The 16886-nt window shown below is 39.5% G+C and overlaps 1 pseudogene; it reads left to right on the plus strand.

Moving 5' to 3' along the window:
* Nucleotides 1–16491: 16491 nt before the first annotated feature.
* On the plus strand, nt 16492–16589 carry LOC123459066 (annotated as a pseudogene).
* Nucleotides 16590–16886: the final 297 nt, after the last annotated feature.

Genomic DNA, 16886 nt, shown 5'->3' on the forward strand with positions numbered 1-16886 from the left:
AAAACATCACAGTGGGAATATGTAGTGGAACAAAGCTGCTCACCTCATGATGTCCAGAGGAGGAGATAATGGAGGAAAGAAGAGAGAGGAATGGTTTAGGGACAAGACATTTTCTCTATGATATTCTCCAGTGACCTACTTCCTCTAGTGAGGTCCTATCTCTTACTCAGGGATGCAGTGGACGAAGCCATTGATGAAGTTAGTCATAGAACCATCAATCACGGATCAAGCCTTTGACACAGCAGTCTTTTCTATAAGTTTGTCTTTCTCTTTGTTGGCCTGTATTAGATCTGCCACCTGGTCTTCTAGCTTAGATATTTTGTCCTCTCCTTCATCCATTCTACTGGTGAGATTTTCTACAGTTTTTTATTTCATTAACTGTGTTCTTCATTGCTAGTCATTCTGACTGGTTTTTCTTTATTATTTCTATTTCCTTATTTATGTCTTGTATTGCCTTCTTTATTTCAGGAAATTGGTGTCCTGCATCTTTGATTCCTTTGATTTCCTCTTTAAGTTCCTCTTTGACTCCTTTGATTTGTTCTCTGACTTCTTTGAACATATTTACAATCATTCTTTTGAACTCTTTTTCAGGCATTTCCTCTAATTCGTTCTCACTGGAGGTCATTTCTGATGCATTAATACTTTTAGGTGGATTTATATTGTCTTGCTTTTTAGTGTTTCTTGTGTTATAATGTATATATTTTTGCATCTTGGATTATGTTAATGCTTGGATTTTCTAGCTAGCTGGGTATTCTTAGCTGTATCAATTGATTTGATGTTATATATTTTCAGGGTAGGAGCTTAAGGTGTTAGATGTGGCTCTTAAGACTCTGAGAGTATCTACAAAGGTGTTCCTAGGGGGTTGAGTTTCCCTGCTATGGGGATATTCAAGTAGGCTGAGTGGAATAAAATACAGGTAGATTCTAAAAGTTAACTAAGCACTGTACCCATTCAGTCAAAAACAGCCCCAAGTATGTATGCCAGAGTAGTTATTATAACAACCAGATCCTCTATCAACACAGAGGTTAAGATTTCTGGTCTGTTGAGGGATCCATGTCAGCTTGTGATACAGCAGTCTTTGTGGGATAGCCAGATCCATACTGTAGTATCAACCATGTGAAGATTGGAAATTTCACTACCACCTATTGTGATTGAACTATCACAAATGACCAATGATTCAATCAGTTGAGCCTACATAAGTAAATTTAATTTGTATAAACACCCTAAATAATATTGTTCAGGCTCCACCTCCCTGGTCTGGGTTGCCTACATGGACAGTGTGTGGGCAGGCACAGTGGTCTGGAGTGAGTAGGCCAGAACCCTGTTTCTGGGCTCCTCCTCCCATCCCAGTCTAGTTATCAGCACAGACAGTGTGCAGGCAGGTAGGCACACAGTGGTCTGTAGTGGGTAGGCCAGACCCCTGTTTCCTGGCTCCTCCTACCTCCCTGGTCTAGGTTCCCTCTGGTCTGTGTGCTGGAGGGCATGGCACGAAGTAGGCCAGATCCCTGTTCCCTTGCTCCTCACAGTCCCCTGCTCCTGTTAGGTCCCATTGTGCCTTGCTCAAGGAGGCCTGGTCCCTGGGTGAGCAGTGGAATCAGTCCTTTTCCTCAGGTATCCTGACTGGCCACTGGATACCAACATCCCTGTTCACCTGAGTTTGAGGGTGAATGGGCGAAAGGACAAAAACTTGCTTCTTCCTCAATAAAGTAGTCTTTCTAAAATAGGTAGACAACAATGCAAAAAAACCAATGAAAGTCAGAAAACTGAACAAGCTCCACCAAGGATGACTAGTCCTAGTCATTGGAAGCCTCCAATGAAATCATAGGGAAATCAGCAGAAATTCATTCCCAGAATAAAAACACAACAACCAATGAGACACTGATCAAAAAAATTACTGAACTAAAAGCAAACTATCAAAGAACCAACAATCCTATCAATGAAATTGAACAGAATTGTCTCATAGAGCATTCAGCTTTTGATAGTAGGCTTAACTTGACAGAAGAAAACATTAGAACCCTCCAAAGAGATATGAATAAATTGAAGGTAAGTCAAGAAATGAAAGATCTTGGGCTGAAGAGATGCTTAGTGGTTAAGGTGCATGCCTGCGAAGCCTGAGGACCCTGGTTTGATTCTCCAGGTCCAACATAAGCCAGATGTACATGGTGTCACATGCATTTGGAGTTTGCAGCAGCTAGAGGCCCTGGTAAACCCATTCTCTCTCTCTCTACCTGTCTCAAATAAATAAAAATAAGGTTGATTAAGCTTAGTGAAGAGTTGATCAAATGCAAGAATGAATTCCAGGAAGCACCAAGAAAATCAGTACTTGAATTGAAATCATACCTCAAAAAAGAAATGGACACAATGTAAAATAACACAACAGAAAACAAAATTTAAATAGTAATTTAAAAAAAAAAACCTCTGTAAAATCCCTCACCAACAGAGTTACTCGTGTGGAAGACAGAACCTCTGACCTGGAATATAAGACAGAAGAAATTGCTTAGGAGGTCAAAAACTCTGCTAAGTTCAAAAAAAAAATCAAATGAACAGAAGTCTAGGGAACTGTGGAACACCCTAAAACAACCCCAACCAAACATACAGACTGTGGGTACACTAGAAGGAGAAGAAATCCAGGCCAGAGGCATAGAGAACATATTCAACAAAATTATTGAAGAAAAGTTTCTGAATCTCTCAAAAGAGAGGCCCATCCAGATACATGAAGCCCGCAGAACACCAGACAGGTTCAAAGAAGAATGTCTAAAATAAATAAAGAAAGAAAGAAAGAAATAAAGAAAGAAGGAAGAAAGAAAGTCTCCAAGACACATCACAGTTAAAACTGTTAACAATGAAAACAAAGAGAGAGTGTTAAAAGCTGCAAGAAAGAAACAATTCACAACATACAAAGGCAATCCCATCAGAATCATGTCAGATTTCTCAAAGGAAACCCTGAAAGTTAGAAGGACCTGGAATGGAATACTTCAAAGTCTGAAAAACTATGGCTTCCAACCCAAACTACTCTACCCAGCAAAAGTATCCCTTATACTATATGGTGAAAGAAAAACTTTCCATGAAAAAATGTCAACTCTATGATTATATGAACAAAAAGCCAAATGTACAGAGAACACTTGAGGGAATGCTCCACACAAAACAGTCAAACAACCAATCTCAAGAGCCAAGAAGTGTTGGGCTCTGAAAGGCCCAGGCATGAGGCCTTGTGGAACTTCCTGAGCCTAGCTAAAGTTTGGTGACCTGTCTCTGGCCAGCTAGAGCTCAGCAAGAAGCCTAATGGCTTCTGGCCTGCCTCCTCCGTGTGGCAATTGTAATTACCATTTCAATAGTTAAAGTTTACTATTGGCCCTTACCTCTTCCCCCATCCTAAAATCCCCGCCTTCGTCCCCAACATGATATAGGCAACTGCTCAGAGTAATAAAGCGAGTTGTTTCTGCAAGTTCCTACATTGAAGAGACTCCTGACTCAGTGTGGTTTTTCTTCAGTGGCCAGGAGAGGTCTGGGTCATCTGACACTCATCATCCCCTCAACCCCTAGAGAAGAACCAGCAGGCCTGGTTCTTCCCTTGGCACTACCTGTCTGCTTGCAGAGCCTGGCAACTGGTGCCTAACGTGCGGTTCTGGGACCGCAGCAGGCTAGTGCCCCGCATGAGATACAGTCGTTGAGGAGGTAATCAGTGTACATGTGCGGGTGAGCATACCCTCATGAGTTATGAGGCAGTCTTCATATTTAGTGTACTAAACTTTGCTTCTATAACCTGTACTTACTTGTCGACATCTCTTCATTCCCTTTCTCTTTCCCTTCACTTTCGGTTCATCGGTGGCTTTTGTATTTCTAAAGGCTTGTGCTTCTCTCTCTCTTTCTTTCTCTCTGTCTGCTTGGGCTTGTGAAGGCAGGTCATCTTTTTCTGCCATTATGGAACTTCCCCTGGATCTGTAAGCTTCAGTAAATATTCCTTCCTCCATAACTGTACCTGGTCTGGATGTTTATCTCAGCAAACCTAAAGCTGTCTAATGAGCTGAGATGAACCTGATCATGTGGATATTAATCTTTTGGAACCTTTGCTTTAAAGAAATAGGCATAGACTTGATACTTACAACTAAAGGTGTCTTCTGGAGTGGCAAACCAAATTTTATAGACTATTCAGATAAAAGTTTAAAAATACTAAGTCCAGACAACATTAAACTTTGAGGCTTGGCTTATAAACTTTCTAAGAGATAAAAAAGACTGCAGGGGACTTCATTGAAACTGGGCTACTGGCATAAGGGCTGGCTACATCCTGCTGCCCAGGCCCAGAGAGTTTAATCAAGGTTAAATTTATAATAGACTGATATGCTTAACTAGAGATATTGGATTAAGAGATTTAAGATTTTTTGTTGTTGTTGTTTTGTTTTTGTTTCTTGAGGTAGGGTTTACCTCCAGCCCAGGATGACCATAAATTCCCTATAAAGCCTCAGGGTGGCCTAAAACTGATGGTAACTCCCCTACCTCCACCTCCTGAGTTCTGGGATTAAAGGCATACACCACTCACCTGGCTAACACTTAAAATTTTAAGCTAAAAAATCTCAAACAAATTAAAATTACAGGCACTAAGACTAATTTTAGGTTATGGTGGTTCAATTTGCATTGTTTTAGTCTCTCCTTGCTACACCTTATACCAGTTGGAAATGTTTACTCTGTGCCTTTATATGTTAAAAGTGTTTAACTTGTTTGATTTTACAGGTCTTGGTATCTTAAATTGGTCAAGACTGTGGGGACCTTTAAAATTAAACTGAGTGCAATTTATAATATATGATAGTTATAAATCTATTGGGAGCCAGGGGTGGAATTTAGTAATTTAAATAGATGGCCCCTCCTGGCAGCTTGTGCCTGACCCTCCTACTGGGAATTCCTACTGGGAATTGGCGGGCAATCCACCTCCTGGGAGACTGCCACGTGGCCCCCTTAGACTGACTCAGGTGGGGACAGGGGAGAAGTCCGCCCTCTCGTGGTGACTGGGCTCACTGACCTTTTCCCATGTCTACTGGGCATTGACACGGGGGGGGGGGGGGGAGAAGGGGGAATCTAAACATGCCGTTAGTCATATGCTTCACTATTTTGCCACTCTCAGTCTGCCTGATCAAATTACAACAGATAATGGCCCCTGCTTAGTAAGCAAAGCCTTTGTAGATTTTCTCCAGACCTGGAAAATCTCACATTCCACAGACATCCTATACAACCCCTGGGCCAAGCTATGTTAAAAGATATAATCAAACTCTTAAGTCTTAATTACAAAAACAGAAGGGGGAATCCTTACCCCTACACAACCAACTAAAAAAGCCATTATTTACCCCAAATATTTTTAAACTTTTTCTAACAATTTATAATGTGTGATGGTTATAAATCTATTAGACTCCAGGGGTGGAATATCATAATTTAAATAAATGGCCCCTAATATATTCAATTGTTTATCTTAAGGTATGATGGTGGGTTTCAGATTTCAATCTAAAGATATACAAGGTGTGCCTAACAGGAGTTCCTAAAGTGTACTGTGACATTTGGCCTTAGGCTTGTACTTTTAATGTCTAACTATCCTTCATACTCAAGCTTTAAAGTAGCTCCTGAGAAAGTTCAAACTGTACCTCCCTTTAAGATCTTTACAGTTTCACCTGTTAAACGCTCTGTAAACTAGAGTTAAAAGTTAGAACACGTTTGGAGTGTCATGTAGATTTTCGATAGATTTGTGTAACTTCTAAAAAATATAATAACAGTCAACAGCATTGGGAAAATACATTAAGAGATATTTGGCACAGCAATAATATTTCCTTAGATACGATTCAATTACATTCAGAGATTTTGTCTTTACAAAATAATCATCTTACTTTTGATGCAGCTAAAGCTACTGATGACTTAATATCTACCTTTAAGTCTGCCTTGCCTAGATAAAATTCTCTCACCTCTTAGATAGGAAGCTTTACTGCTACAGGTGTTTGTCTTTTCCTCATTCTGTGTCTGCTGCCCATACTCGTTAAATGCCTTTTGAGATCCATTATGGATATCAGTGCAGAAATACATGGGATACAGGTACAGACCTGACCTCAGCTTCCTGAGACATTATCTTTTTTTTTCTTTTTTTAAAATTTTTATTAGCATTTTCCATGATTATAAAAAATACCCCTTGGTAATTCCCTCCCTCCCTCCCCCACACTTTCCCCTTTGAAATTCCATTCTCCATCATATTACCTCCCTATCACAATCATTGTACTTACATATATACAATATCAACCTATTAAGTACCCTCCTCCCTTCCTTTCTCTTCCCTTTACTGAGACATTATCTCAAAGCCCCTGCAGAGGCTGGTAGTCAAAGATGGGTAAGATTCTCTCGAGTTAGGTCAACCTAAGACAGGGCATGAATGATGGAATTCCTGTACCGATGACAGGTAAGTCCTAAATATCATAGAGAACAACCTAAGACAGACACAGTCTTTCTGTACCAAGGCCCGGAGGGGCCCGGTTCATAAAAAATAATAAATAGAAAAGGGGAAATTATCTAAAACCATTTGGCTGGCCTTGTATCCATAGCTCTGGGCCATTTGACAGCAAGACTTTAACATCTACATGCAAACAAGATTATACACATTCAGTGTTACTGATAAGAACTGGCCATTCTTTAATATTTATGTTTATATTACTAAGATCAAAGGGTTTGTTTGTTTCCCAACCTTTATACTGAGAAGTAATTAAAGTACAAAAACTCTGTAACAGAAAGGAGTTTTTTAATAGAAACTTGTATAAAGCTCATGGAATTTTTGTCCATGAAAAAACATTATAAAAAGAAAAAGATCCATTTGGGTACCAGAGAGAGACCTAAAATATCTGGGCCTCTCTGGCTGCTTGCAGTACAGTTGCCCACATGACCTTAAAAAGCTGCTCAACCACCTTCCCCATCCCTGTCCAGCTTTTCCCAGTGTTTCTTCTGGGCATTTGGGCCCCGCCTTCCCCTAATAATTCCTATATAGATGTGGGATACATTCATCCTTTCTTCTGTACTTTTAACAAAACTGAGACCACTGCTCAACCCTGCCTGCCTTCTGAAATGGTTTATGTTTGTGGAGGCGGGATGGCCTATGACTTTCTGCCCACCAATTGGCCGGGCTTTTGTGCACCAGCCACCTTAATCCCAGATGTAGATATCATTTCTGGAAGCTAGATTCCCTGGCTGAGGTAGTCCCACAAAACAGGAGAGGACGAAAAGGGAAGGTGTCTGTTTTTACAGGAAAAATGCTGCTTTAACACCAATAAATCGGGAATCATCCAGGACAAGATTAAGAGGCTCCAGGAAGACTTGGAGAGGAGACAAGGGGACCTCCAGGACAACCCACTGCGGACGGCCTACATGATTTCTTACCCTACCTTCTCCCTCTACCTGGACCCATCCTTCCCCTCCTCCTTATCCTCACTGTCGGGCCTTGTGTAATTAACAAAATTACACAATTTATTCACCAGCAGCTAGAGGCAATAAAACTTCCATTAGGTCAAAATATATTATCACAGGCTGACAACTCAGGAATTAAGTTCCTCAGATGACCCACTGCCACCTCCCCTGCCCTCCATGTGACCAATGACGGGTAAGATCCCCAGAGGGGGACAACCTAAGATATGGCCACAGTGACTAATGCTCTTATATAAACAAAAGGGGAGATGTTGGGCTCTGAAAGGCCCAAGTGTGAGGCCTAGTGGAACTTCCTGAGCCTAGCTAAAGTTGGGCGACCTGTCTCTGGCCAGCTAGGACTCAGCAAGATGCCTAATGGCTTCTGGCTTGCCACCTCCGTGTAGCAATTGTAATTACCATTTCAATAGTTAAAGTTTACTATTGGCCCTTACCCCTTCCCCCATCCTAAAATCCCCTCCTTGGTCCCCAACATGATATAGGCAACTGCTCAGAGTAATAAAGCAAGTTGTTTCTGCGAGTTCCTGCATCGAAGAGACTCCTGACTTAGTGTGGTTTTTCTCTGGTGGCCAGGAGAGGTCTGAGTCGTCGGACGCTCATCATCCTTCTCAACTCCTAGGGAGAAACCAGCAGGCCTGGTCCTTCCCTCAGCACTACCTGTCTGCCCACGGAGCCTGGCAAAGAAGAAGAGCACAATAACCAAAATAAACCAGACTCAAAATAGTACAGAACACATGAAAGCACAAAACCCCATAAAATACCTCATCATGGCAGGGATTAACTCAAACCTCACAGTAATAACCTTAAATATTAAGGGTTTTAACTCAACCATCAAAGACACAGGTTAACAGGATGTATGAAAAAATGGGACCTTTCTATCTGGTGTCTTGAAGAAACCCTCCTCACTACTAAAGGTAGATACCTTCTCAGGATGAAAGGTTGGAAAATGATATTCCAAACAAATGGAAATAAAAAACAATTGGGTTTTGCTGTTTTAATATCTAGTAAAATAGACTTCAAACCAAAAGTAATTAAAAAGGACAAAGAAGACCATTTCTTTTTTTAAAATTTTTTTATTCATTTTTATTTAGTTAGTTGAGAGTGATAGAGAGAGAAAGAGGCAGATAGAGAGAGAGAGAGAGAGAGAGAGAGAATGGGCACACCAGGGCCTCCAGCCACTGCAAACGAACTCCAGATGTATGTGTCCCCTTATGCATCTGGCTAACGTGGGTCCTGGGGAAATGAGCCTTGAACTGGGGTCCTTAGGCTTCATAGGCAAGCACTTAATGGCTAAGACATCTCTCCAGCCCAAGAAGGCCATTTCTTACTCATCAAGGGAATGATCCAACATAAGCACATCACAATCATAAATATATATGTACCAAACACAGGTACACCACAATTTATAAAACAAAATCTACCCGACAATAAACAGAAATAAACACCAACACAATCATAGTCAGAGACTTCAATACTCCACTATCATCAATAGACAGATCATCCAAGCAGAAAATCAAAAGGGAACTATTAGAACCAACAACATCATAGGTCAACTAGACCTAATGGATATCTACAGAACTTTCTACCCCAACTCTACAGAATACACATTCTTCTCAGCAGCCCATGGAACCTTCTCCAAAATTGACCATGTATTATGCCATAAAGTATGCCTTCATAAAGTCAGGAAAATTGAAGTAACTTCCTGCATCATGTCAGATCACAATGCTGTAAAGCTAGGTATTAACAACAAGAGACACATCAAGAACTCCATCAGCTCCTAGAGAATAATCAACACACTTTTAAACAATGAATTGGTCATGGAAGAAATCAAAAATGAAATTGTCATATTCCTAGAATTAAATGATAATGAAAACCCAACCTACCAAAACTTATGGCACAGAAGGAAGGCATCCCTAAGGGGAAATTTTATAGCCCTCAATGTCTTCATTACAAAGACAGAGAGATCCCACATCAATAACCTGACTGTCTACCTAAAGGCACTAGACAAACAAGAAGAATCTATCCAAAAGAGCTGCAGATGGACAGAATCAAGATTAGAGTAGAAATTAAAGAGTTGTAAACTAAGAAACAATTTTAAAAAATCAGTGAAATGAAGAGTTGGTTCTTTGAAAAAAATAAACAAGATTGACAAACCCCTGGCCAAATTGGTCAAGCAAAAAAGAGAGAGAGATGTTTCAAAATAACAAAATCAAAAATGAAAAAGGAGAAATCACAATGAAATCAATGAAATTGGAAGAATCTTCATGGCATGCTTCCAAAACCTCTGTTCCACAAAATTAAACAATCTGGAAAAAGTGGATGAATTCCTAGACACATGCCACCTACCAAAACTAAACCCAGAGCAGATTAATCTCTTAAACAAACCTATCACAATTTTGGAGATTGAAAAGTAATCAAAAACCTCCCCCAAAAGAAAAGTCCAGGGGCAGATGGCTTCTCAGCTGAATTCTATCAAACCTTCATTGAAGAACTGAAACCAATTTTTCTCAAATTGTTTTGCATAATTTGAGACCAAGGAATCTTCCCTGCATCCTTTTGTGATAATCAAAAAAAGACAAAAATAATACCAAAACCAGTAAAAATCCAACAAGGAAAGAAAATTATAGGCCTATATCCCTAATGAACTTAGATGCAAAGATCTTCAACAAAATCCTTGCAAACTGAGTTCAACAACACAAGTCATTATCCACCTTGATCAGGGATGCAGGGATGGTTTAACATGAAAATTGGTCAATATATTATAACACATAATTAAACTGAACCATCAGAACCACACAATCATCTCAATTGATGCAGATAAGGCCTTTGACAAAATACAACACAACTTCATGATCAAAACACTGGAAAGATTAGTCATGGAGGGTTTATATTCTCAACACAATAAAGGCTATATATAAGTTTCCTAAAGCCCAAATAATATGTAATGGGGAAAAACTCAAGGAGTTCCCACAGAGATCTGGAATAAGACAGGGGTTCCCACTCTTACCACTGCTCTTCAACACAGTACTAGAAGTACTAGCCCAAGCAATAAGACAGGAGAAAGAAAGAAAAGGGATTTGAATTGGAAAGGAAGAGGTCAAGTTAGTGCTATTTTCAGATGGCATGATCCTATATGTAAGTGACCAGAAAATCTCCCTCTCAAGACTTCTAAAGGAGATAAGTTCCTTCAGCAAAGTGGTAGGATAAAAAATCAATGCACAAAAATCAGTAGCTTTTCTATATGCAAAGGACAAATATACAATGAAAGAGTAATCAATGAGGCTGTCCCATTTTTATTTTTTTTAAATTTAAAAACAAATTTATTTATTTATCTGAGAGTGACAGATAGAGAAGGAGGCAGATACAGAGAGACAGAGAATGGGCACACCAGGGCTTCCAGCCATTGCAAACGAACTCCAGACATGTGTGCCCCTTGTGCATCTGGCTAATGTGGGTCTTGAGGAATTGAGCCTTGAACTGGGGTCCTTAGGCTTCACAGGCAAGTGCTTAACCACTAAGCCATCTCTCCAGCCCCTGTCCCATTTTTCAATAGTAACAACAACAACAAAATAGATACCTTGGAATAACCCTAGCCAATGATGTGAAAGACCTCTATAATGAAAACATAAAAACACTCAAGAAAGAAATTGAAGAGGACTTGAGAAGATGGAAAGACCTCCCATGCTCCTGGATAGGTAGAATTAATATTTTGAAAATGGCAATTCTACCAAAAGCAATATAGACATTTAATGCAATAGTAATAAAAATACCAGCACCATTGTTTACAGAGATTGAAAAAATGCTGTCAAATGGCAGAAGGCCTTGGATATCCAAACATATCCTCAGCAACAAACAAACAAACAAACAAAAACACCTCTGGCAGTATCACCAAACCTGATCTAAAGCCAATTCTTTTTTCATTTGAACAATTTGGTTAATACTTATACTCATTTTCTGCTTAAGATTTATTAGTTTAAAATTACTTTTCTCAGTTTTCTAGCTTGTCCTCCCATACTTATGTTCTGTTTAAGATGGCTGGTGGCCTTTTCTGTGTGAGTCATTTTGAGAAACTTGTGCTTGGATTCAAAGCATTTTGCCTTCATATTTTATGAAGTGAGTTTATGCAATAACCACTACAGTGTCATGTGCTGATTCCTGGTTTAAATTAAGTCTAAGTAAGCAGCATTATCTTGTTTTTACAATTGAAAGGACAGTGGTTAAGTAATCTGTCATCTTTCATCAGTGTCATACCATTCTCAAGTGGCGGAGGTATATATTAAGGAAGGAAGGAAATGGTGTGACTGTGTCTCCAAACTTTATATATCTAAACTGAATTGCTACGAGGAGGTATCATGGGTGGCATAAATATACTTACAGAAGCAGTGGGGAGGTGTCTTTCATTTTGATTTGTTGCCATGTGAGGACACAGAAAGAAGCCCCCACAAGTGCCAGGACCATGAGCTGGTCCTTCCCACTCTCCACAACTGTAAGAAACACATTTCTGTCATTTGTAAACTATCCAGCTTGGCATGGTGGCACATCCCTTTAATCTCAGCCCTTAGAAGACTGAGGTGGGAGATCACTATAAGTCTGAGGCCAGCCTGAGGCTACATAGTGAATTCAAGGTCAGCCTAAGCAAGAGTATGACCCTACCTCAAAACAACAATAAAACATAATAAACTGTCCAGTCTTCAGGCTAGAGAGATTGTTCAATGGTCAAAGTGTTTATCTTGCCAGCATGAGGACCTGAGTTCAAATCCCTAGTACCCACCTAAAAATACTAGTGTGGTACTACATGCCTATAACCTCAGCACTGGGGAGGCAGAGACAGGAGAATTCCTGGAGTTCTCTGGCCTGCCATCAGTGAGAGACCATTTCTCACAAACTGCTGTATGGAACTCCAGAGGACTACATGCAGGTTGTTTCATGAGCACACATGAACGTGCACCTGCACCCACATGTGCATTCACGCATATAAGCATGTACACACACATGCATGTACACCACATCCACATGCACACATACAAAAGATAAAACCTTCTCAGTCTCAAGTATGTTGTGACAGCATTAAAAATGGGACAATGCCGGGCATGGTGGCTCAAGCCTTTAATCCCAGAACTCGGGAGGCAGAGGTAGGAGGATCGCTATGAATTCAAGGCCACCCTGAGACTACAGAGTTAATTCCAGGTCAGCCTGGACCAGAGTGAGACCCTATCTCGGGAAAAAAAAAAAATGGGACAAGTCTGTGGGGGAAAAAAGTTAGCCTAAAGGCAGTGAGAAGAACTGGCCATGTTCAGTCTGAACCTTTTGGAGTTGGGAGCATATTACTAAAATTAAATATTGAAGCTTATAATTCTCAAATAGTTCAAAAGGAATGAAAAACAGTGAGGCATGTTTTTGTTTAAATATACTATAGAGAAAATCTGCTTCTCAGAGCAAATCTCATGTTGATTCCCACCCCACCATAAAATGTCCACATGGAAGTTTTCTGAAGAAGAATTTATCAATTAGTATTATCCAAGATGGATAAATTGGTCCATTTCAAATGCTTCATCTCCTTGACATGGGGCCAATTATCAATGATATTATTGAAAAGATTACAGCTGGACAGTTGGGGGAGTAGACCTTAGAGTCTATAAAAGTAACATTTGGGCTATGTTTTGAAGGAATAATAACTGAGAAAAATGGCTTTTCTATTTATGCCCCATAAAATCTTACTGTGCTATTACTTTGTAAATAGTATGCACTTCTCCCCAGTGTGTCTTCAATCTCTGTGAGGCAACAGGATGAGCAGCTACACAGGCTGTGATAAGCAGTAGATGTTTATAGGGAAGATGCAATTAAATGGTAGTGTAGAAAACATACTGTCAGTCAGAATAATTAAAGCTCTTTCTTATTCCTTGCCTCTTAAATTATGTGTGCATTCAGGCTAAAGAAGTGTTCCAATTGTGCATTATTCAGGAAACTCTATCTATGCAGACTACTGTTAGTGAGGCTTTGAAAACAAAGCACAGATCTTATTTTATTCTGTTGCGGGTTTTAGTGCATATTCATCATGACATTATATGAGATTTGAAGTTCTTTCAAATGTTTTTATGTCCCAAGGCATTTGGTGAGAATGAGACTTTTATGATCTATTCTGAAAATCAGGAAAAGGCCAGTGATGAAGTTTGAACAGACAGTTATGTGTATTCTTTTTGGAAGTTCACATGATGTAATTTGACTGCTACCTATAGAATGACACCATCTCTTCAGACAAGTGAGTGATTAAAGAAGACAGGCACCAAGGACACTCAAAAACTTTGGGCAGTTTATAGTAACATGTATTACATGCAGGATATTGAGAAAAAGTCAGATTTTATGAAAAAGTCACTGCCTAAACTGCATTGCTTTTGTTGGTTTTTGAATGTTAACCAAGTATTTCCTTTGATATTCTAAGCATTTCCTTAGCTCAATTTTTATTCATTCAATTTCTGATTAAGTTTAGAAATCTATGTAGTGAAAAACATAGTCTTTTGTTTTCTGTTTGGAACAACTTTTTATCACCTATTTCATATGTGTACATAATGCATTTGTTTTCTGTTTTTTACTTTTTGTCCAGAGTCCTACTATATAGCCTAGACTGGCCTAGAATTTGCAGTAATCCTCCTGCCTGTTTCTCATATGCTGCAACTACAGGTGTGTACCACCAGCCTAGCTTGAGGAAGGAAATTTTAAGGATAATCAGAAGTTATCTTGAGGTCACTTGTTGAAAAAAATTATCACATTTGACCCCAAATTGGAACCTTAGTGCTGAACTGTCTTTCTATTCCAGTGGAGAATGTACAAGAAAATGCTAGATGCAAACTAAAGAAGACAGAAAGACTGGAGGCTGGAAGCTTTGCTGTTCTATTCCAATGGAGAGAGTTGGAGAGAGGTGAATATATTAGGAGGGAACACTAATTTTGCTATTGGTGGTCAAGTATAATGCAACCTACTGCTTATACACCTTGCACCTTTCTGAAACCTGTGCATGTGACTTGATAATGTTGTGATTGTTATTGAGTTGTGAATACATGAAGCCATTTTCCTGCTTCTGAGAGCAATTAATGAAGACAGACACCAATAGATATGCACTGAATGACATAGAGAGATTGGTACTGTGGGTGAGTATGACAGATAGCAACAAAACAGACTGCTTTATGTTAAGGAAGCTATATAGTCTAAAAGGAGGTAAAATATATGTGTCAGTTACTTTCTTGTTGCTGGGACAAAATACTTGACCAGAAACACCTTAAGGAAGGAAAGGGTTTATTTTCAGTTTATAATTTAGAGGGGAAAACCAACATGATGGAACAAACATGGCAGAAACAGGCAGTCAATGTCACATTGTCACATTAGCATAGAAGCAATAGAGAGATAGGTAAATGCTGCATGCTTAGCTTGTTCTCTCCTTTTCATATACTCCAGGAACCCAGACCAATATGATAGTTGGGCCCAAAGTGAGGGGAAGTACTCCGATCTCAACTAACATAATCTAGAAAATATCTCACATCATGAGTAAGTTATTGGGGGTAATCTACTGCTTTCTGATTGATAAGAGGCCCAAGTAGTGAGAGAAATTCATACCTAGTACTGAGAAGTAAATTAAAAGCCTATGGCAACTGGGCCTGTTGGTGCATGCCTTTGATTCCAGCACTGGGGAAGCAGAGGTAGGAGGATTGCCTTGAGTTTGAGTTTTCACTGAGACTAAGCAGTGAATTTCAGGTCAGCCTGGGCTACAGCAAGACCCTACCTCAAAAAAGCAAACACACACACACACACACACACACACACACACACACACACAAAGCCTATGACTTAGAAAATCATAGCCCTTAGAGGAATGCTTCCACTGTGCTTTGGCTAAAAGGAAATGTAATGCTTATCTAAAAGCCTCCTTAAATGTAAAGTTTATGCCCTTTGATTATTGCTGTTCTCACTTTTGGCTAGAGAACCTGCTTCTTACAGATGTCAGTAAAGGGGAATACCAGAAAGACCACAGACATCAAAGTGACAAGGCAAAACAAACAGCAACAACAACAAAAATAAAAACCAGCAACTGCCTAACCACTAGATGAATCATCTTTGCCACACCTGCTAGGACCTAGGGAACACTGCAGAGGAAGAGACAGATTGAATATGAGTTCTGCTCTCACTGCAAGCCAGAGAACTGTTTCCATGCAGATGGCAGTAGACACTGAAGAGACTTAAAACTCATCAAATCAAAAACTAAGGGGCTGTTGAGAGCTCAATACTAAAGGAGATTTTTTAACACACCTTCAAGGACTTAGATAACATTATTAAAGGGGGATGGAAAGAATTTGAGAGCCATAGGATGGAAAGATGTGTTATGAGGTGCTGATCTCTGGGTATGATCCTACTAGTTCATTCATTATCTCACAGTGATTACAAATGCCCCCTCAAACCCTGTATTGTTTTAAGTCCATCAACACTTTGGCATAGAGGATGAAAGAAGACTGAAAGAATGAGACCACAAAACAGAAGAAGGTACAGGGGACAAACGAGAGTGATGGGACGGGAACGTGAGCAAAGTACAGCATGTTCATACATTAAAGTTCCCAATAAAAATTTTAAAAAACACAGAAAATGCTGTACAGACATGACCCATAGATTTGTTTCCATGGTGATTCTAAATCCTCTCAAGTTTAATAACCAGAGATTAACCATTAAATATATATCCATAATTTCTTGTCCAAATATTTTAAAGAGATTTATAGAATTTAAACATTAATTATAAATTTATAGCATTATTAGAAAAAAAGAAGAAACTCTGTAAACCATTGGATTTTGTCATTGTTTCTGTTTTTGTTTTTGGAGATATGGTCTAAATATATAGCACAGGCCCTCTTTAACTCATTATTTAGTCCAGATTGGCTTTACACTCATAATACTCCTGATTGATTCTCCCAAGTGGCAGGATTACAAGAATGCATGATTAAGCCCCTACATTATGGTGTTCCAAAAGGATGCACTTCTCACTTAAGCAAAGAACTTTAAAATATATTTTATTTTGTGCTCACTTTAGCAGCACATATACTAAAATTGGAATGATACAGAGAAGATTAGCATGGCCTGAAACATTCCATAGTTTTTAGTTTTTAACTTTTTTTTTTGGTTTTCCAATGTAGGGTCCTACTCTAGCTCAGGCTAACCTGAAATTCAGTCTGTAGTCTCAGGGTGTCCTTGAAGTCACAGTGACCTTCTGCCTCCTGAGTGCTGGGATTACAGGCATGTGCCACCACGCCTGGTAGTTTTTTTTTTTTTTTTTTTAATTTTTATTTATTTATTTGAGAGCGACAGACACAGAGAGAAAGACAGCGAGAGGGAGAGAGAGAGAATGGGCGTGCCAGGGCTTCCAGCCTCTGCAAACGAACTCCAGACGCGTGCGCCCCCTTGTGCATCTGGCT

The sequence above is a fragment of the Jaculus jaculus genome, chromosome 2 (assembly GCF_020740685.1).
Source record: "Jaculus jaculus isolate mJacJac1 chromosome 2, mJacJac1.mat.Y.cur, whole genome shotgun sequence".
In the NCBI taxonomy this organism is placed as follows: Eukaryota; Metazoa; Chordata; class Mammalia; order Rodentia; family Dipodidae; genus Jaculus; species Jaculus jaculus.